Raw genomic sequence first — 22,604 nt, forward strand, 5'->3', positions numbered from 1 at the left:
CAAGTTTTGCAAGGGCAGTTATCAGATTTTTAAAAACTGTTGTGTGAACCCCCACCTTTTTTATAGTCATCAGTTTTTTTCTATCACTGGTTTCAAACTATTTGTAGTAACCCATAAGAAATGTGGTTAATGGCATGACCTAATTCCCCCTCTGTCTCCTTTATTCTTTCACATTTAACTAACAAATCTCACGCAGTACTTAGCTTCACTGTGTGTTCTGTTCTTTGATTTTTGTTTCTTTGCTACTCTATTGTTTAATGTGTGTGAGTGTGTGTGTGTGTGTGTGTGTGTGTGTGTGTGTGTGTGTGCATGGCAGAGGAGACACTCGTCTGTCTCCTCTCTCAGCCTCTCCATCCTGGCCTCTCCATCCTGGCCTCATCTCGGCCTTGCTCTTACCTCACTCCTGGCTCAGCCTCTCCATCTGTTCCTTTCCAGTCTCAGGTTCCCAGGACCTCTGTCCACATCTCTCCTCCTCTCCCCCCTCCCCAGTGAGCCCCCTCCGTTTCTCCAGAACCCTCCACCCAAGCTCAGACAGGCCCCAAGGCTGCAGGGGGATGAAGCTACCCTTTCTCCTGGGGGAGGAGGAGATGAAAGGGGCTGCCCCTCACCCGGCCTCCAGCCCTCCTGCCTGCCCCCCCCTTCCCCACCAGCCCCTATTTATTTAACTCTTAAAATGCTGTTTATTACCACTAGCTAATCCTAGTGTGAATAACACTGATTTTGGTTAATTTTTCCAAAAAGTATTTGAACCAAACAACATTCTACCAGCTTAATAGCTGTCATTTAATTTTTTTAAAAATTCCATGAACAGATCATTGGGAGAAATAGTATTTGCAACATCCTGCTCTCAGAGAGGGGCCCACACACACAGCTTAGCTGTTGAAAGGCTTTGGGCTGTTTTGAACTTTTAATACTTTGTGAGCATAAAACACATTATTTGCTTCATACAAATGGACTTTGAAGAGGATCAATATTTCTGGGACCTGCCGGGTTAGAAGTACCCTGATCTAGGGGTTCTGAATGATAATTCTATCAGTTATAACAAAGCTGGGTTTTAACACTTTGCTTATTAGCACGCCACCCCCCATGACTTCACTGAAAAGCATTATATTCTTCTGAGCGTAGCTTTCTTTGCAGTCAGTGAATATTGACTCTCTTAAAGAATTAGGTTAATGGTGAAAATTGCATAGTTGGTCACATTTGCTTTATTGCCAGAAAGTTTCAAGTGAAATTAAATCCTTAACTGCAATAATAATGCTAGACTAAACCATATGGCTGCCGTTTTGTTTTTTTTTTTACATCAGAAATGGTTGAATGCAATTCAAGTTCATATTTAACCTAATTGATTTACAGAACTACTTCTTCCTTCTATTTGGTTTTAAATTTTACTTTTCTAATCGAAGAGCCTGATAGAATGTTTGCCTTTTATTGTAAACCACTTAATTTTTTTCTGAAGCACATGGGATATACATTTTAATAATTACAAAGTCCAGTTGTAGTGCCCTTTAATGGCATGTTTAAAATACAGATAATTTTTTTCCCTGGCTTTCCTATTTTTCAGTAATTGACAAATGCTGTGCATTCTGCAGCAGGAGTATTTTGAGGGTTTTTTTCCCCTATGTAAAAACCTAGAGCAGCTAAAAGAACAGCAAAGTTAATAATATATCTCTACAGTAAATTAATATTTATTGGCCAATCGAAATGACATTTGTGGCTTCCTACATGAATTAGAGAATAACAGTGTCACAGAAACCACCTCAGCCCTAAAGGTACTTGCTTGCCAGACTTACTTTTCTTACCACCAGGGATCCCATTACAAAGATAAGCAGTGATTACCAAAAGCATTACATCTAATGGATGGTGTAGAATTTCTTAATATATTTTCCCCACAAATTCGGTGGCCCAGAGTAATTGCACCCCTTTCTTGCCTAAAGGAAATGTCTTGGTTTATCTCTATATAGCTTCTAGCTAAAGAGTTGCTTTGTCTTTTTTATTGACATAAGAGAAGCTGTAGAGGATATTTATTAAGGAAGATAAAACCTAATCCTATTCATTAAATTCGCTAAGTCAAGGATTGCAAATAAAAAGGAGGGGAAAAATTGTTTTAAGATAAGGTTTTAGTAAGTCTGTGCTATAGAAATTAGAGTGATACTTTAAAAAAAAAGAAAGATGGTATATATCTTAGGTCTTTAAATCTTGGGTCACTTTTAATCATAATATTGTTAATCATCCTGTTAGACCTTGGAACCATGCTATTAGAACAGATTATACCAAAGAAGTGTGTTAATCAGGACAGCAGAAGAGTAGAAATGGCTGTCATCATCTAGGAGGGGCACCGTCTTTTTTTTTTTTAAGATTTACAGTTATAATTTAATGATAATTGTACCTGTATGTTTTTAAGTGATCTGTATTGGTATTCTTCATGCCCAAGGCCCCATCATCCTCATTCCTACTTTGAGGTATCAAGCTGTTGAGTTTCTTTTCTCCTTCCTTCCTCTGTTAGATGGTCCAATCCACCTCTCTGGGGGTTTATTAGACACTCTTTTATTATCCCTACTAAGCCATGGTAGTTGGCACCAAGGATGTAGCTATGAACAAGAACCTCACAGTCCCTGTCCACCTGGGGTGTGGGTGAGTCCTTGAGACCCATGAGTCCTTGAGACCCATGAATCACTTTGTAATGTACCTGTCAAGCATTACATTGACATGGCTGTCCTTATAGCCTAATTTGGTCCCACCTTTTCTGGTAGCCTGTCACCTTTTGTATCAGTCAGCACTGGTTAGGTTATGCTGCAGTAACAACCAAAGGCCTCAGTGGCTTAAAACAACTCTCGTTCTGCTAAACGTCCATGGCAGATTGGCTGGAGGCACTGCCTCATGCTATGTCCCAGGCCGATGATACAGTCACTGGTAGACTAGAGTATTGCCAGCCATGGTCACAAGAAGAAAAAATGCACTGACTCTTAAAATGTCTGCCTGGGAACAACACTGAACTTTTGCTCACGTTACATTGGCCAAAGCAAGTCATATAACCAATCATGACTTCAGGGGGTGGAGAAATACACTTCTGCACTAGGAAGGGGACCAAATATTCACACCACTGCGGTGCTGTATGATCTCTTTTATTTCTGTAGTCATGTACATGTTATTGGCACCTAATCTCTTCAACCTTGTGCTGTTACTTAACATTGTAGGTGTGTATGTCTCCCCAAGAAGATCATAAATCCTTGACAGCCAGCACTGTGTCTTATACTTCTCTGTATGTGACTCAACACAATTCTTTCCTTATACTAGGGGCTTAAGGATGCTTTTGATTGTATGAAGAAGAGAATGAAGGGAGATTAATCAGGACTCTTTACGTGTTTTAATATAATGCTTTATAGTTCACTAAGGGTCTGTGCACACTATCTCCTTTAATCTTTCTTTTTTTAAATATTTTATTTATTCATAAGAGACAGAGAGAGAGAGAGAGAGAGAGAGAGAGAGAGAGGCAGAGACACAAGCAGACACATGACTCCATGCAGGGAGCCCGATATGGAACTCAATCCCGGGATTCCAGAATCATGCCCTGGGCTGAAGGCAGGTGCTAAACCACTGAGCCACGGCATCAGCATCCCTAGGCATCCCTCCTTTAATCTTTCCAGAGACTAAAGGACATATCATGATGCTTTTTACAGATCAGGAAAGGGAGACCTAGAACTTTCATATGACTTGCTTGGTGTTGCACCCAAAAAAAAAAAAAAATTATGGAGCCATGTCTAAAACCATGAATCCTAAATTCTGAACCAGTGCTTTTTGCTATTCCTTTTAGCTGTTAATGAGAACACCTGTTTTTTCTTGTGCTGAAGATCACACAGGGGAAGGGAGAAAGAAGCTTCAGAAAAAGAGTTGAAAGCCCCCGACCAGGATCTCCTGGTTTCAGGTGCCAGCCAGGCTGAGAAGCACACAGCCACACCTCTCAGCTTGTAATCAGCAGGTCGGTGGCTGTCATAACATAATGCCACAAACTTGCTGGCTTACGACAAAAATGAATTCTCTCACAATCTAGAGGCTAGAAGTTCAACATTCATTTCAGTGGGCAAAATCAAGGCATTGGCAAGACCCTACTCTCTCTGGAGGCCCTGGGAAGAATCTGTTCCTTTCCTCTTCCAGCTTGTAGTTGCTCTGACATTCTTTTTTTTTTTTTAATAATAAATTTATTTTTTATTGGTGTTCAATTTGCCAACATACAGAATAACACCCAGTACTCATCCCGTCAAGTGCCCCCCTCAGTGCCCGTCACCCATTCTTTGGCTGTGGCCATCACCCCAGTGCCTGCATCCTCTTCATGTCACCTTCTCTTCTGTGTGTGTGATCTCTCTGCCCCTCCCCTATGGGGACACTTGTGATTGGATTTAGAGCCCGTTCAGATAATTCAGGATAATACCCCCATTTCAGAATCTTCAACTTAGACCGTTTTTCCTTATAAGGTAATACTTACAAATTCCAGGGATTAGGACCTGATACTTTGGGGACCATTGTTCAACCTTACCACAGTCAGGATGGTGGGAACCCCCTCTGCTACCCCAGCTCTTTCTCCCTTGCTCTGCTCCTCCCTCCTCCTTCCTTTACCCTCACCTCCTCCCTCCTCTGGGTGGTCCAGATTATATGATATCTTGCAAGGACCTTTGAAGTTCAACACAGCCAGCCAGACTCCTGGATCTGCCTCTTCTTGGCTGTGTGACTCTGAGCCTTTGTGTCCTCCTGTGTAGAGATGGGGACAGAACCCGCCTCCTGCCCCACTCCATGCTGTCCTTCCCTCCAGTGCCACCTCCTCGGTACCTACAGCGTGGGGTGTAGTGGGCAGGAGGGAGAGGATGCTGCCCATTGAGATTCCCAAGGCACCTCCCCCATTTATTTTTCACAGTGAAGTTAAAAACACACAATGTTTATTAAATAATTAATCATCCTTTCCTAGAAGGGTTATTTCATTTCATGGGTGAGCAGTTTATTGCCAGACAACTATGTCTTCCTCCAAAATGATGTATAACATGATTTGATGTCTACATTTTTAGACACTAGAATGTTTTTTCTCCCTGCCATTTAAACTTGGAGGTAGTTTAGTGCAAATTCGTTTGTTCTTTTTCATTTTGAGAGAGACACATGTGCACAGCGAAGTGACCTCGTATTTTCCATTTATTTATTTATTTTTAAGTTAAAAATTCCTTAATTTTTTATTCCTGGTACCACTACCACAATTTACAGGGCAATATACCTGATGTAATGAAAAGAAAAAGAAAAAGAAAAAGCTACAACAGATAAAAGACCTCCGGAATGTACATCTAATTGACACTACATTGCATTAATCAATAGCTGCACTTTTTGCAAACTGTGGCTATGACAGTCCTGAACAAGAAGGGTTTCCTGTTTAAGCTGCAGTAACTTTTCTGACTATGGATCATCGTTCCTCCTGTGGCAGATTTTTATAGTTCTTCTAATGCATTTGGGACGACTGTCTCAAAGTAACCTGCAGCTTTCCTGACAACTCCTCGCTCTCTCTCCTGCTAAGAACTGTAGCCCTTTTCTTCTGAAATTTTTTTAGAACCTTCTGCTACCATATCCACCACTTCCACCACCAGATCCATAACCACCACCATAAGGACTTCCCGAGCTTCTTCCACCAAAACTGACCCCCTTCATGGGTCCATAATTTGATTGCTGTTGTCCACTATAATTTCCAAAATCATTATAGTTCCCACCACCACCATAGTTACCACCACCAAAATTTCCTCCTTCATTGTAACCATTGTATCCTCCTCCATCACCACCATATCCGCCTCCTTGGTTTCCGTATCCTAGTCCACCACCACCATAGCCTCCTCTACTACTATAACCAGGACCACCACCATAGTTGCCACCATCACCTCCAAATCCATTATATACACCATCACCTCCTCCATAACTACCTCTGCTGCCACCACCTCCACCACCATAGCCTCCTCTTCCACCAAAGTTTCCACCATGGCCAAAATTACCACCACCTCCAAAGTTTCCTCCATGATCCATAAAGTTGCCAGATCCATCTCCACGACCTCTTTGCAATCCAGCAGACTGCATCTCTTGTTTAGAAAGGGCCTTTTTCACTTCACAATTATGCCCATTAATAGTGTGGTATTTCTGAACAACAATTTTATCAACTGTATCATGATCATCAAAAGTTACAAAAGCAAATCCTCTCTTTTTTCCACTCTGCCGGTCTTCCATAACTTCTATGGTTTCAATTTTGCCATACTTTTTTTTTTTTTGCCATACTTTTCGAAGTAGTCTCTCAAATTATATTCTTCTGTATCTTCTTTAATACCCCCAACAAAAATTTTCTTTGCTGTTAGATGGGCACCAGGCTTTACAGAATCCTCTCTAGAAACAGCTCTCTTTGGTTCCGCTACACGCCCATCACCTTGTGTGGTCGGGCACACACTGCTGCATCCACCTCTTCAACACAAGAGTAAGTCACAAAACCAAAACCCCTGGAACGTTTTGTTGGGGGGGGGGGTCTCTCATTACCACACAATCTGTAAGTCTGCCCCATTTTTCAAAATGTTCTCTTAAACTATCATCCGTAGTTTCAAAGCTCAAACCACCAATAAACAGTTTTCTCAACTGCTTGGGTTCCTTTGGATCATGGCCCTTCTCCCCCTGGCAGCGGCGGCGATAGCCGGAGTCGGGGTGGGGGCGACCGGGCAGCGGTTTTACCTCCATTTTGAGACCGGACTCGCCTCTTCCAACTCGATTTCAATATGGGACTGAGAGGAAGAGCTATTTTTCCATTTCTAAAGCACTGTGTAGAACCTGATATGCCAATGCACACAAATTCCAGTAATTTTTAGTTTTTACTAAATATTTAGTAGTAAATACCACAAACAGTAAACCTTTACAGCATTAGGCCTATATAGTTGGCAAGGAAACTAATACAATGGTATAAACCAAGAAATGTCAAAGCCACTTTTTTTTTTCTCAGAAGTCTTTGTGGTTTCACATATGTTTCTCATTTGCCTTCAAAATCTAAAATCCTGGCCTATTTTGTTTATAAAGCAGTCCCTTCGGACATTTGCCTTATTTTTAGGAAATGTTTATCCTAATGCCAGGTTAGCAAATAGGGGTTACTCGCCATCTTTGACATGATGACATTAGGGACCTGAACTGCTGGAGTGAGAAGAGCCAGGAGACCAAAACCAGCTGGCTGAGGAGTCTGCCATCTGTTGGTCACACCTGCCATGGACATGGAGCAGGAGGGCATGGGCATGACACTGAGTAACCATTGAATCTGTAATTCACTATTGGAATGTACTCCATCTAGGCCTTACCCAGTCAGATTGTCCCAGGTCCTCATATAACAATGACTTATAAGCAGAATGAGACCTAAAAATACAGAGAACAAACTGTTGATGGTTCCCAGAGGAAGAGGGAGGTTTGAAGGGGCGTAGGAGATGCAAGCTTTCAGTTGTGGAATGAATAAGTCACGGGAATGAAAGGTACAGCACAGGAGACATTGTAAATGGTATTGTGATAGCGCTGTGTGGAGGACAGATGGCAGCTACTCTTGTGGTGAGCACAGCATAATGTATAAACTTTTTGTGTTACACACCTGAGACTAATGTAACGTTGTGTGTCAACTGTACTCAAGAAAATTTGGAGGGACGCCTGGGTGGCTCAGTGGGTTAAGTGACCGACTCTTGATTTCGGCTCAGGTCATGCTGTCAGGGTCATGAGATTGAGCCCCAGGTCCCATGTGAGGCTCTGCACTGAGCATGGAATCTGCTTAAGATTCTCTCCCCCTCTGTCCCTCCCCCCCCCCCCCACTCCTGGATATGAGCGTGTCCTTTCTCTCTCTCAAAAAAAAAAAAAAAAAAAAAGAAGAAGAAGAAGAAAAGAAAAACGAGTAATTTTTATACCTGAAAAGTAAAAATGGGGGGTGGGGGGTGGAGCATGGGTCAAATATTGAATACTCTCAATACCTATCATCATATCCAAAATTTAGTAGTTTACTGATAAATACTTATTGAAGGAAAAAAAAAGAGTTGTTTGTCTGGAAAACTAACCATAGTTGCAAAGGGAGAACTTGTTTTTAGGACTGATTGTGAATCAGGAGGGCTGAGTTTGTAGCAGCTCCCGGTACAAAGCGGTCTACAATGTTCAGAACCACCAAGGACACCCCGTCCATTTGTTTGGGGACAAGCAGCATAACTGCAGTGTTTGAATATTAAGTGTCTAACAATAGACACATAGCATTTGCAACAGTGTGGCCTTTGTTTTTGCTGGCCACACCTCTGGAAGAAATTAAATGGATTTTCAATCAATGGATTTCAAATGAAAAAGACTTAAATCTCAATCCTGCCACTTACTGTGTGTGTGTCTTTCGGCAAATTACACCACTCTCTCTGTAGCTCAGTTTCTCCATTGGGTAATACCATTGTCTACCTCCTGGGGGTAAATGGGTTCCCCTTGCTAAGAGCTGAGGACAGTGTCTGGCGCCTACAGGGTGAGTGCACTAGTCCCAGTGCAGGCTGTGCCTGGGTCTGGCCACTGGAAGGTGCTGAAGGAAAGAAGTGCCAGCCAGGTTCCTCTCCCCTCTCTGGGCCTCGGGCTGTGGCTCCTCTTGGCTCCAGCCACCTCTGCATACCCCACCGTGGTAGTGGCTCCTCTGGGTAGTCTTGATCCCTGGGCCCTTCAGCTAGGGCACAGTAGGTTGCATCCTACTGTTGCTCATCTCTGAGGGCCTCGCTGTCTCCCGTTTTCTTTTCTACTCTTCCATCACCCATGTCACCAATTCTATTAAATTCCCCATATAAACTATTTGGAGTAGTTTTTGTTCTCCTGGTTGTGCCCTGACTGATGAAGACTAGGTATGTGTTTACCATCATTATTATTGTTGTGCTTGTCGGGGCTGCTGTTGCTGTCTCATATACTTAAGAGGAAACTCTGCAGGAAACAGACTCAGAAGGTGAAGTGAATTAACCAGGATCCCACAGTTGGCTTGGAACAACCCCAGCATAAGATCTTTTTCACTAAATCTCTCCTGCTATCAAGCCTTTGGATGGGCTGGTATCTTCAACTCTAATTAACCTGAAGTTACAGTGTGTTGCCAAAGGGCTTGCTCCCTTTTTGGATTTCCCACATATGGAAGAGACGTCTGCTTGGACCTGTGCTGAACACATAGCCCTCCTAAGGGCCAGAGACTACTTTGGAGTCACTAACTATCAGGTTGGGACTGACCTCACCTCATGTGGCTCTGCCACAGTTTGGGTGAAGGGTAGGGATGGTAGTTAAAGCTCATTGATTATAAGCAACAGAAAATGATTCAAATGATCTTAAGCAAAGGACAATTTGATTGTCTTTTGGAACCTAGGGTCTGAGGTAATGTCAAGATTCACTTATGGTTTTCACTTCTTCGTATGGTAAAAAATGGCCATTTCTTTCCTAGCCAGTCTAAGACTGTAGACTCTCAATTCCAAATTCCTGAGGGAAGAGACTCACCCAGCATAGGGTAGGCGCCCACCTAGTCTAAATTAACTGGTCAGGTTTATTTCATGCAGGGTGTCAACCAGGAATGTGCTGTTCACCTAGGTTTGCATGGTGTGGTATTTCCCAGAAAGGGGGGCCAGGATGGTTAAGCTAACAAGTGTCCACTGTAGAGCTCATTTCAGGATTTCAAACAGCTTAATTAATCATCATGTGAATAGTAATGTCCATATTTGGGTGCCTGCCATTTGCCAAATAAGGTGCTAAATACATTATATCTGGCTTTGTTTGTTTTATTTTAATCCTTAGAACAACAGGTTTTATATGCCTTTTATAGATGAGGAGAGGCCAGAGGGAAAATTATGCATTTGTGTAATACAAAGCTACACAGGCCAACCAAAAGGGTCTTTGCTTCTGGTGGGAATTAAAATATGTCCACTTAGAGGGGCAACACAGGTTAGCTAATGCTGATCAGAAGTTGTGATTAGTGGCTAAGAGTACCGTTGATTGCCAGGAAAAGCAGTGTGGGTACACATCAAAGTAGTTTAATATTTGTATAAGAAGTACATTTTAAAATAAGAGGTCCTTGGTGGGTAAAAATAATAAAATAGCCCTTTGATGATTAAAAGGATTGATTTGATCCAGCCCCCAACCTTTGAAAAATAAGGAATTTTACTTAAAGTAAGTAATTTAGGTTCTTTGTGAGAAGTTCCTTCAACTTGTAAGATGATTCAGAGTTTGGAATTACTGATTCAGTCTGACTATATCAGGAGTGTTTAAATATACATTTTCCACTTGATTAATAAGTCATGAATTCATTTAATTTGTCATCAGTGCACTCAGGAACCATCAAAGTAGACTTTGAGCTGTGAGCATTTGCTTGTCTCCTTCTGGTTAATCCTGACACATCTTACATGCTATATTTTCCTAAAATTCTAAAAATGGGATTGCTTACTGTTAAAATTGGCTGTTGGCTTCTTGTGCTCCTAAAGAAAAAATTATAAAACTTGGTTAGATGTTGTGGTTTCCCCTCATTTCCTCAAAGTTTTTTCTGCATGAGTGGAGAGAGTGGAATCCATGATCTAGATGACCAGTGATGCCCAAACTTGAGCCACGTCACAATCAACTGTAGGTCTTGAGAAAGTACCCACGGCTGAGTCCCATCCTCAGAGTCTGTAATTCAGAATGTCTGGGAGAGGACCTGAGAACTTGCACGTCTAACACGTTCCCTAGTAAAGCTGATTTTATCGTGGCCCACACTTGGAAAGCCACCACTGGAGGCTGAGATCAGGCGTGAATGATTTCAATCTTGCAGCTTTAAGAGGAGGCAATGGGGATGGCAGATTTAAATAATCAGTCTGTTCAGTCAGAAGGCAGCGATTCTTACGAGGAGCTCTATCTGGAATATATGAGTTTCCTTTCGTCAAGGGGGAAAGATAATGCACAGAGGAGGGTTTACTATTATGATAAGGAAGCTTAAAATCTTGGGCCCCTTTCAAGGCCCTGGGAGAGGGTTTAGTAATGAGTTTATGTGGTTTTTGTAAAATTTGCAAAAGGAGAGTATTTTTGTATTATTTTTCTTAAAGGAAGCCCCAGAAATTATCTGAGCTTTAGCTTCCGTGAAAATGAATCAACTCTCTGATACTTCATTAGTATAATTAACTCATATATATGAAAAGAGTATATTTTGCATGAAAGAGAAGGTTCTTGTAGGTTATGCAATCTATAAGTGCCAGAAATGAGGATAAAAGGGAACACCATCTCAGAGGACATGAGCCTCATGCATGAACTTTGTGTGGCACTGAATTTAATTGAATGAGCTTAGACAGATGAAAATCCAAGTTGATCTTAGCTGGCTCACTAAATGATCAGCTTGCTGATGTGCTCTATGTCTTATTTATTTTCTGTTTATTTGTGACAAGAGCAGAAGATTTGGAGAACAAGATGGGCGTGAGTTCTGGTTTCACTTCTTATAAATAAACTCACTCATTGTGTCAGAGCCTATTTTGTCTGTGAAAAGGAAATGGTAATAATTTGCCAACTTAATAGAGCTCATAGGATAATGAAATGATGGATATGAACAGACATTTGTTCCTATCTGAAGATACAGAACTGTTCGTACGTGAAGATATAAAGTGCTGCACGCATATTAGTAATTAGTAGTTATACCAGTCCACGCAAATAGGACACGAATAGATCATATTAATTGAATGACCAAAGGGCCATTCTGCTAGATCAAGGATCTGCAAAACTTTTCCATAAAAGGCTAGACGGTAAATATTTTAAGTTTTGTGGGTCATCCTGCCTGTGTCTTAACTACTCAACTCTGGCACTGTTAGGCAGAAGCAGCCCTCGACCAGATATAAATGAATGGCTGTGGTCATGTTCCAATAAGGTTTTATTTATGAAAACAAGCAGAGCTCTGCTAGATAATGGACCCAGACTTCTCCGAAATGCCATTCGGAGGCATTCACCATCAGGAAGTCCTGCTGAGCATGAAGATAAAACAGATCCTAGCAGTCATACATGATGTTTTTATTTCAACTCCACACCAAAGGATAAGAATGCTGGCAGATTTTTATCTGCTTTGCTTTCCATAGTTTCCTGACATCGCTGATACCTCTTGGAGTGGATGGGGGCACATAAGTGGAATGGGGAAGGCAAAGTGTGGAGGAGGGATTCAGGGGTAAGTACAGATGAGGGTCAGAACCTGCTTCCTGCACTGGAAGTGGTGATTACAGGATAAACCCCTGTTCAGACTCTCCTCTGAGATTCAGCCTCAACAGCAAGCTCCTAAGAGCAGAGTTTTGTGATCACCAAGAAATCAAGTGGTTCTACTTTATAATCTCTTAGTTATTTTTTATTTTTTATTTTTTAAAAGATTTTATTTATTTATTCATGAGAGATACACAGAGAGAGGCAAAGACACAGGCAGAGGGAGAAGCAGGCTCCATGCAGGGAGCCCGACATGGGACTCGATTCTAGGTCTCCAGGATCACACCCTGGGCTGCAGGCGGCGCTAAACCGCTGCGCCATCAGGGCTGCCCTCTTAGTTATTTTTTAAAGATCACTCATGTACTCAGGTCTGAACTTTGGAAAACGGAAGTAACCCAAAGGAGTTTTAGGATGGGTTTCATCCATAGACAGGTATCTATTCATCTTAAAGCGGATGTTAAGGGGCGCCTGGTGGCTCAGTCAGTTAAGTGTCTGCCTTTGGCTCAGGTCATGATACCAGGGTCCTGGGATTGAGCCCTGCATTGGCTCCTTGCTCAGTGGGGACCCTGTTTCTCCTCCCTCTCCCCTTGCTTGTGCTCTCTCTCTCAAGTAAATATAATCTGGTTTTTAAAAAGATTTTGTTTATTCATGAGAGACACAGGGAGATAGGCAGAGAGAGAAGCAGGCTACCCAGGAGCCGGATGTGGAACTCAGTCCCATGACCCTGGGATCATGACCTGACCCAAAGGCAAAAGCTCAACTACTGAGCCACCCAGATGCCCCTTAATAAATAAAATCTTTAAAAAGGAGGGAGGGGAGTTCATCATGAGCCATGAATTTTCTTATAAGCATTCGCATGTAGGTTTTTGTGTGAATATAAGTTTCCACTTCTTTTGGGTAAATACCCAGGAGTAGGATTGCTGAGTTGTATGGGAAGGATACGTTTAGCTTTATAAGAAACTGCCAAACCACTCTTTGAAGAAACTACCATTTTGCGTTCCCAGCAACAGTGGAGTTCCAATTGCCCAGCATCCTCAGCAGTACTTAGTATGGCCACGTTTTCGTAGGGTTTTGTTGCTGTTATTTTAGCATTCTACAATATGTGACATGGTAACTCATTGTACTTTGAATATGCATTCCCTATAAAAGTCCCTAGTGAATAATGATATTGAACATCTTTTATGTGCTTATGAAAACCATATATCTTCTTTGGTGAAGTATCTGTTTAAATTTTGTCCATTTAAACACTTGGGCTGTTTTTCTTATTATTGGCTTTATTCATAATTGCCCCAAACTGGCAACAACACAAATATCCATTGCTAGTAGATGAATAAACAAAGTGTGGCACATCCCTACAATGAAATTCTCAGGAGTAAAAAGGATTGAACCCAACTGGTACACTCAACAATCATGCTAAGTGAAAGAAGCAAGATTCTAAAGCTATGTATGGTGTGATTCCATGTATTACATTTGCAAGAAGACAAAACTACAGGGACAGACACCAGAGCAGTGGTGAACTAGAGGTGACGGAAGTAAAATTGACTTCAGGAACTTCTTTTTGCCTCTCTCTACCAGTCCCTACCCCCTTACCCCGGCCCCCACTTAACCAACCATGAATTTAATATCTGTTTAAGTTTGAATTTACAGAAACATGCTTTTTCTCTAATTTTAATTGTGGAAATTGCCAGACGGCAGGCATTTCACTGGGCCCTCATGCTTTCAGGGCCCGTGCACCTCCTTACAATCCTGCCTGCCAGGGGGTTGCATAGGGACATGGTTGAGCAGATGCATTTTAAGAACTGAACCAGTTCTAATAGGATTCCGAATCATGGAGGGTAATGATTTATGCTTACCTCCCACCACCTAGCAGTTGAGATGTGATGTGGGGGGAAGAGGGAGAAGTCAAATTTCTTCATAGTACAGTAAATGCCAGGGAAGTGCCCACTGCCTTTGGTCTAGTGGGAGGTTGTGTCTGCTGAATATTGCATGCGGGAAATGAGCTCTGCTCCCTGACTAGGACTTGGAAATGTCTTCCACTTACAAAAAATTTTGTTGTGCCCATCTATTATAAATAGCCTTTGCATTTTATAAGGGCAGAACATGAAGACTTCAGGACATTGGACCGGAGAATTATTTTCTCAAAATTTTCATTGGAGCACACTGCTGTCAAACCTGGAGGTTTTTTAGAATAAAGCCCTCATCCTTATGTGAGTTACAAGCAAAGCTTCTGCTGTATCTGATGTTTTATGGGGCGGTCGAGGTTTTCTTTTAAAAAGTCATGTTATGGCTTTCTCTAAGAGCAACCATCAGGTAACACAGTCCTTTAAAATAAGTCAGGAAATACTACTCCCAGTGCAAACTTCTCTGGCTGTTGTTGTTCAAGTTAATTGCAGATCTGAGTTTGCATCCTTCTTGCTGTTTATTGGTCATTGTGGCCGTGGTTGGGCTAATTTACATCTGGATTCTTGCCACTCAAAGCGGAGTCTCTGGACTAGAGCATTAGCATCACCTGGGAGCTTTTTAGAAAAGCAGGTCCAACCCCAAACCTACTGAATCAGAGTTGGCATTTTAACACATCCCCAGAGAGTGCATTTGCACACTGAAGTTCAGAAGGTACTGATCTAGGTCAAGGGCCTGCCCAAACAGCCCACCTGGTCTATTGAAAACTTTGTTGGGATCATGTGTGACCCCCACAAGTGCATCCTCAGTGAATTCTCCTGATGTCCAGGTAGGTGTGAGTGTGGGTGCAAGCCACTTTACTATAATGAAATTAATTTATTAAGTGCTCCCTGCTGAGCTGGGCATCGAAGATACCAAAAACAAATAGTCACGGTTGAGTTTCCAGGAGCTCAGAGTGTAGTCAGGGACACAGAAGAAGCCACAACATTGCACTGTCCATTGTCTTTATCTGTGTCATTTGACTTCCTTCATCCACACAGTTCCAGTCCCTTCTCTGGAAACTTTCTCAATGTCCAGCCGCTGGCCACCTGCCTCTGAAGATCTTTCAGGTGCATACATGAAAAGAGCGAGGAGTCACCCCAGATCTACTGAATCATACTCTTGGGCTGAGCCCTGACATCTTCATTTTAATGATTACCATGCACATTTTAATATGAGAACCACTGACCTGGGTGCTGCCTTGATAATCTTATTGATTATAGAATGTGATACAAAAGAATGTTCAATACAACTTCATATATTTAAGGAATCATTTGGAGTTTTCCTTGTCCCAAATTCAGGGAGAGTTCCTACTGGCCTCTTAGTTCAAAGCTGCTTTTATCTTTGGGTGAGACAATGCAAAGATCTTTGTGGATGGTATTCAAGGATTCTTTGAATTCCTATTTATATATTTTCTAGCAGCATGTTTTCTAGGAGCAAATCAAAATGCTTTGTTCTATAATGAGTTAACAGCGTGAACATTGTTATGACAATCCTGTGACTTTCTTGTTTAATGTTTATACTCATCTAATCAAACAAATTGAAATTGGATTATGGCTGTTGCACATTATAGCAGTTATTATCCAGTTTAAATGCAGGTCTGAAGGAAATAAAATTGATTTTTCTATGCTACTTGGGGACATCATAGGTTATTAGTGTGCTGGTTGAATTTTCAATTAGGTTTGTATGGAGGAGAGAAAGATTGGTGGTTGTGTTTATTTTATTTTATTTTCTTAATGTATTATGTAAATAAACTGTAATATTTCATTCTAATTAGGGAGTCAGATGACTTTTAAAAGTTTGGTGATCTGCTTCCATACTTTTATTTAAAGCATGTCAGGTTTTTAAAGTGGATAATAATTTTGAGGAACATTTTTATTTTTAAAAAGAAAATAATAGAGTTGCACACCATTATAACAGCTACTACAGTAACAGCTATTTTATTTTTCAGGGAATGAACTGCAGTATGTACCAGAATTTCATAGATGGCTGAACCTATGTTTTTTTAAGATTTTATTTATTTATTTTGAGAGAGAGAGAGGGAGAGCATGAGCAGGGGGCGGGGCGGGGGGGCGGGGCAGAAGAGGGAGATGGAGAAGCAGATTCCTCCCTGAGCCAGAACTGGAGATTACAACCTGAGCCAAAGGGAGATGCTTAACTGACTGAGCCATGCAGGTACCCCTGAACCTATCTTTCTATACACCAAACCTTTAAATTTTAAAAATTGCCTTCTGCAAATGCCTTTTGTGTACCCGCTCTGTGTAAGCACCACATTCTACACCAGGGATTCAGAGTTTATCTAACATAGGTCATTCACAAAAACATTTCAATACACTGACTGCTGTTAAAGCAGAGCAATAAGCCAGAGAACACAATTGGCAAGAAAGAATGATGGGCCCTGGCGAGTAGGAAAGGGCTTCATGGAAGAGGCGACTTTTGATCTGGCCTTGACTCAGAAGTAGGAGTTGGCAAAGTGAAATTTTATTCTTTAAATTGTAAAGGCATTCCATGTTCATTACATGCTCATTTTAAAAGTACCTATAGAAAAAAATATTTATTAAATATGATCAATACTCAATGTATCAAACACTAACTGTGTATTAGGAAATGTGCCCGATACTGAGAATACAAGAGAGAACGGTCCACCAGACCAGCCTTTGGTTCACTAATTCACTGGAAAGACGGAACCCACTATAAGCTATTATACTCACAGTTATGGTTCATTACAGCTAAAAGATACACATGAAAATCAGCCAAGAGAAGAGCTGCATAGGGCAGAGTGCAGGAAATATCCAGACACGGAGCTGCAGTTGTCCTCTCCCTGTGGAGTCATGGACTGTATAACTTTTCCAGGATCCATGTGTGACAGTATGCACAGAGTATTGCCAACCAGGGAAGTTCATCTGAGCCTTGGTGTTCAGGAATTTTATTGCGGCTCCATCACATAGGCATGGTTGATGATCCGTGTGGTTGACCTCAGTCTCGAGCCCCTCCAGAGGTGGCATTGATGCCACATAAGCCAAAGCCCTTACGTAGGGCCAAAGCCCCTAGTCTAGATCATTAGACTATCTAGTGTGACCCAAGAGCTGCAGGCAAACAGAAACACAAGTGTTAGGTCCATGGTCTTAGAGATTACCACCACAAGCCAAGACCCTCTTTGACCAAGGTTGAGTTCTTTACAGGAACAAAACCAGACACTACAATCATGTATATAAGCCTCACTATAAAATGAAGGAGAAGAGGACTATAAAGAAAAAAATCCAGGATACTGGGGAATGGAGGGGGTAAGGGTCTAGAACTGTCTGGTAGGAAGATTTTCCTCAAGGAAATGGACTGAGATATGGAGGGTGAAAGGGATTAGCCAGGTGAGCAGTGCAGTGAAGAACATTTCAGAAGAAGGAAACAGATGGTGCAAAGGCTGAGATGGAAAGGAGCTGGGCATGTTCCAGAAACTAGGAGATGAGGCTGGAGTAAGGAGAAGGAAGAGGGAACATGATTGCAGTGTTGATTAGAGAGAGAATCAGGACCAGATCCCTGGTGGCCTCAGAGACCCTGGAAATGATTGTGGACTCTATCTCCAGTCAATGGAAGGGCATTTTCGTCAGTTTTAAAGCCTGAGCAAAGCTCCTCGGGTTTGTGATTTGTGACACACACGTGTGGCAGCCCTGAGAACAGCCAGTTGGGAATGAGTGGAACCAGGGGGACTGTTGGAAGACCACTTCAACCATCTAGATGAGAGAAGACAGTGGCTAGAACTAGGGAGGAGGCGGTGGAGTTGGAGAGAGGGGGATGCGTCTGAGAGAACAGTGGTACATAGAGTTGGCAGGATTTGTCAAGCATGACATCCCTGCGAGCACACCCTCAGCTGTCACACTGTGTTGTCACCTTTGGGCATCTGGCAGCGTTGGCTGATGTGTTGTTTCCGCCCTGCTGTAGGCAAGTAACCACACTCACTAGAATTATGTGGAAGGGAGGGAGGAAGGGAAGAAGGGGTGACAGGTGGGATTCTATGAATTCATGTCTGCAGATTCGGTGATGCCTATTCCGACTGCTGAACCCCACGCCCCAGACTCACCCCCCACCTCCGGGTTAGGCTGTGTTCCAAACAGTTGTGGTTGCCGGAGCAGCTAAGTGTAAACAACTTTTCTAAACAGCTGAGGTATTTACTGGTCGTGGATCCGGATATACCATAAGTTAGAACATGTCCCCCTTGAAAAACAACGGATAGCCAGAGAGCCAGGCATTTAGGAAGAGCTTAATAAGTGTTGCACAAGTGAGTAGATGTTTAATCTGCTGTTAAAACATGAACATTAAGAGTTGCCAGGACACCTGTGATGTGTTTTACTAAAATCAGACACCACCTCCTAGTTGCAGACTCCCTTCATTCTCTATGTGTATCTCACAAGTTCCATGCATGGTACTTTGAATATAGCCTATTTCATTTTGTTAAATTGTCCAATCAAACATCCTGCCCACAAACAATTAGTAGAGTGCCCTCCGTAGACACAGAATAAAGACGGTAAGGAGACCTTGGATTCTTCTTTCAAACTCCATTTTAGTGACTGGCCAGCACTCATTTAAAATGCTGTCGCTTGGCCAACTGGCCACTTCCCTGCTTCTGTGTATGGGGTCTCTCCACTAGAGGTGACGGTGTTGGGGTGCCAGTGTCATCTTGGCTCCAAGTCAGCACTAAACAAAAGGTGCCCTAAGAGAGGGCACCTCTCTTGGAAAGGTGTGCAGGGGCAACTACCTGCTGGTAAGGGTTTCGTGTAAATTGGCAGGGAAATCTGCCAAGGATACCTTTCAGCTCAGTTCCAAACTGGCTGCCAGATTTTTCAAACTACAGTTTGCCCCTGCTTTGGACACTGCAGAGGCCCCGGCCGTGCGTGGCAGCGGGCCCTCCCCTGCCACCCCTGCCGCCCCCTGCTCCACCCCCCTCTCCTCGCCGACCCCCTTCACGGACCCGGCTGGATCTATTAGGAACCAGAAAAACCCAAAGCCCAGGCGTCAACTTTGCAGAGCGGCTCAGCGGGATGAGAATGAACTTTCCACGTCCCGAGGGTCCAGCGTTCGTGCTGGAGTCGGGGGTTCGTCCCGGGAGGAGGGCATTGTGCCCGCCCCCTGCGCGCCTCGGGCCGGGCCCGGGCAGCCGCGAGCACCTGGCGGGGCCCCGGGGGCGCACCTGGCGGGGGGCGGGGCTGGCGGGGCGGCTCCTCCTCGGCAGCCAATGGGCGGCGGCGGGGGGCGCGGGGGGCGCGGGGGGCGCTCGCTGCAACTTGAGGCGGGGCGGCGGCTGGCTGCTGTGGTCGCCGCGCCCTCGCCCTCGCCCTCGCCCTCGCCCTCGCGCCCGGGCCGCCCGGGAGGCCACGGCGGGCCTTTGTCTGCAGGTGCGGGCGGAGGTGACGAGCGGGGACCGAGGCGGGCGCCGGGGCCCCCGGGACAAAGGCTGCGCCCTCCGCGCTGGTCGCGGCGCTCAGCGAAGTGCAGGGGCGGGGGGGGGGGGGAGGGGGAGGGGTGAAGGCGGCGGGCGGGGAGGGGCGAGGGGGCGCGGGCCGCGGGGATGCTCTGCGCTGGGCGTCTCGCCTGCGGCCCCTGGGTACCAGGACTGAGTAAACGGGCGCCTTCATCTCCCAGGCCCTCCGGTGAGTCTTACGTTTGTGTCTTCTTGTCTGTTAACGAGGGAAAGAAATCCCGGCAGCATCTGGGCAATCCAGTTTTGGGGTTGAAACCAATGTTGTTTGGTGTAGAAAGGCTGCGCATTTGCGAATGATTGTAGTCCTAGGATTGAGAATACGTGGGACTCCCATGTGAGAAGATGTTTCAAATTCCCCAAATGTAGAAAATCAGCCAACCTGTCACCTCCTTGCTCTTGGCAATCAAAAAGGAGTTTTTAGTGGCTTTTTTTTTTTTTTTTTTAAGAAAAACGTGATGGAAATATCGCGTACAACATTTGCCTGGATTCTGGGGGAGTCTGTGCCTTCTCTCTCCATTATCTGTTTCCCTGTCCCAGTATTGTAACCAGGCACATCTATCTATCGATTCCCTAATTAATGCATGGCTGTGAATCTTCATTACTGCCTTGGGTAGGAGAAGGCGGAGGAGCAGGCAATCCCATTAGTCTTTTTCTTTCCTTTTATAACCGCAGACGCAGCCTGGTTTGACTTGAATCCTGAATGGTGGGTTGTGTCCCCTTTCCCCGTGTTCTCTTTTTGGTTTCTTTCAACTATTGGGCAGTTTCTCCTTCAGCCTTACTCCGCCACAAAAGCAGTTTGCAAGTTTTCTCCCTAAAGTTCAGAGCTTTGCCACTGCCTTTCAGTTGGTACTGCTTTGTGAAAGGAATTATTTGGTGTCCTGAAGCCTTTCCCAGGGACTTAGAAAGCATAACGTATTGTAAGGAAAACAACCGTAAATCCCCATTTTGGCCATAATTTTGTAAAAGTTATTGATGGTTGTGTTGTCCAAGATGAAATGTAAATAAAAAGCTGAATGGGGGAAAGACATAAGGCATCAGTCGTTATCGTCAAAGAAAAGTGTCATTGTTCTTGGCTCAGCGGTGAGTGAGGCTCAGAGTGAAGGCACAGGCTCTGTGCTGGGTGGGTCAGAAACCCCACTTTTGTGACACCTAATGCGTTAATGAGTTCCTCTATTGTTGTAATAAGTCCTAACTTGTGAGCAATGGGGATAATTTATTTAATAAGTATTTATTGAACACCTGCTATGTGTTCAATAAATGCGACAAGTACCTACTTACTTTCTTGGAGCCCACATAATGCTATCAGAGGACCCATTTCAGATCCTTTGAACTGGAGCACACCTGAGAAATAGTATGGATAACACTGAGGTGAGGCAAGAGGATGTTGCTGCAGGCTGCGGCCTTAGAGGTCTGCTGAGCCCAGGGCTGTGGATGCACACCATTGAGGTCAAGGTCACCTCCTCTCCAAGGGTGGAGGTATTAATCAGATGGTCGGTGGTTCAGTCTTTCTGCACTTGCATCTCTTGACCGTGGATACCTCTCAGAGGAGTCTGGAACTGCAAGGAGGACCAGAAGTTGAGATCTAAGAGAGTTTGAACAGGGATGTTGTTTATTTGGATGTGGTCATTCCAGTCTGTTTCAAAAACTATCAGTCGTGCAGCCTCCTGGTCTCACCTGGACAGCTTTCATCTTGAACAACCCCTCAGGGAAGTGAATTCCATTTGGTACCACTGACTGAGCAAAGCTTTTCATCTGGCCACAGTCTCCCAAGTGTGAAGAGGGGACTCGTAGATTTAAAGGACTCGTAGATTTAAAGACCTGGAACACAGTTGGAAAATCCCCTATTTACTCCCTTTGTACTTTTCATGTGGTTTTTTGGGGGGGGGTGGGCGGGCCGGGGTTGCCTTTCTTGGTTTTTCTTAGAACGTATTGATGATATATAACTTCTTACTCATCTGGGTTTCCAGACTTTAACACACATCTCTAGGGTTACATGAAAACATGCTAAATAGTAGTGTAAATTACTCATTCCTAAGTGCCTCTTTTAAACACAGCATATAATATTTTTGAGAAATTCTTAGACCTTTGGATTCTTCTAATCCTAAGATAGTACCTGGCCTACGTGGCTCTCCATAATTGAATTGTTGAGTGGGCAGATGAATTAATATAGATGAAAATACTTCATTTTCTCTTTGGAGGGTTTAACTATGACCATCACATGTACTTGGCATTTATAATCTCTAGATTATCTTGCTGTTCAGCAGATACGGAACGTCTGTGTTTCAGGCGTCTTGTGAGGTACACAATGAATGAGACGGACAAGGTATGAAGAAGAGGCAGGACATAGGCTGGAAGAACGATTTAGGAAGCATGATGATATAGATTACAAAGCTCCATGAGAATGGTCAGTTGCTCAGAGAAAACAACAGAGTAGTTCAGTGGGGAAAGGGGTCACCAAGCGGCTTCCATTGTAGGAGGTGACATTGGAGCTGAACTAGAAGGCTGAGAAGAAGCCAGGCAGGTGGGGAGCCAGTGGAGAGCTCTGAGAAAGAGGGATGTACAGTGTCTTCAAGGATCAGAGCAGAGGGCAGCATAGCTAAAGCCAGGAGCAAGGAGGCCTATGGTATGCCCTGGGGCAGAAGAGGTCGGTGGGGACAAGATGATCTGGGGCTTGCAGGCTGTGGTCGAAGGTTTAGGTTTTCTTTTTAATGCCATGAGAAGCCTTTGAAAGGTAATAACCAGGGCAGTGCCATGACCTAATATTTTGTAAGAAAAGATCTCAGTGAATGTGGTTGGGAGAATGGACATTAGGAGCACAAGTGGAAGCTGAGGGACTAGCTAGCAAGTCCCACTCCAAGAAGAATCAGAGTTGTGGCAGAGAGAATGAAGAGAAGTGGGTTGTGGAGACTGAATGGGCAAGACTGACTATAACAGAAGTGGAAGGGAGAGTATTCTAGGACACCCCCTGGATTTTTAGATT

General features: G+C 43.6%; 1 protein-coding gene and 1 pseudogene across 36 annotated transcripts in view; one reads left to right on the forward strand and one right to left on the reverse strand.

Annotated features, from left to right (window-relative positions):
- APBB2 (amyloid beta precursor protein binding family B member 2) overlaps positions 1-22,604 on the forward strand; it is a 371,757-nt gene that overhangs the window by 314,616 nt on the left and 34,537 nt on the right. Inside the window, exon 1 of one of the 36 annotated variants that reach the window (XM_025998086.2) lies at positions 19,662-19,793. The exons of the other annotated variants lie outside the window; for them this stretch is intronic. The gene's annotated coding sequence lies outside the window, so the exon portion shown is untranslated. Of the gene's footprint in view, positions 1-19,661; positions 19,794-22,604 lie in introns of those variants that run through there. 36 annotated transcript variants of the gene reach the window in all.
- On the reverse strand, positions 5,195-6,738 carry LOC112919652 (heterogeneous nuclear ribonucleoprotein A3 pseudogene; annotated as a pseudogene).

Source organism: Vulpes vulpes, chromosome 14, assembly GCF_048418805.1.
Source record: "Vulpes vulpes isolate BD-2025 chromosome 14, VulVul3, whole genome shotgun sequence".
Classification (NCBI taxonomy): domain Eukaryota; kingdom Metazoa; phylum Chordata; class Mammalia; order Carnivora; family Canidae; genus Vulpes; species Vulpes vulpes.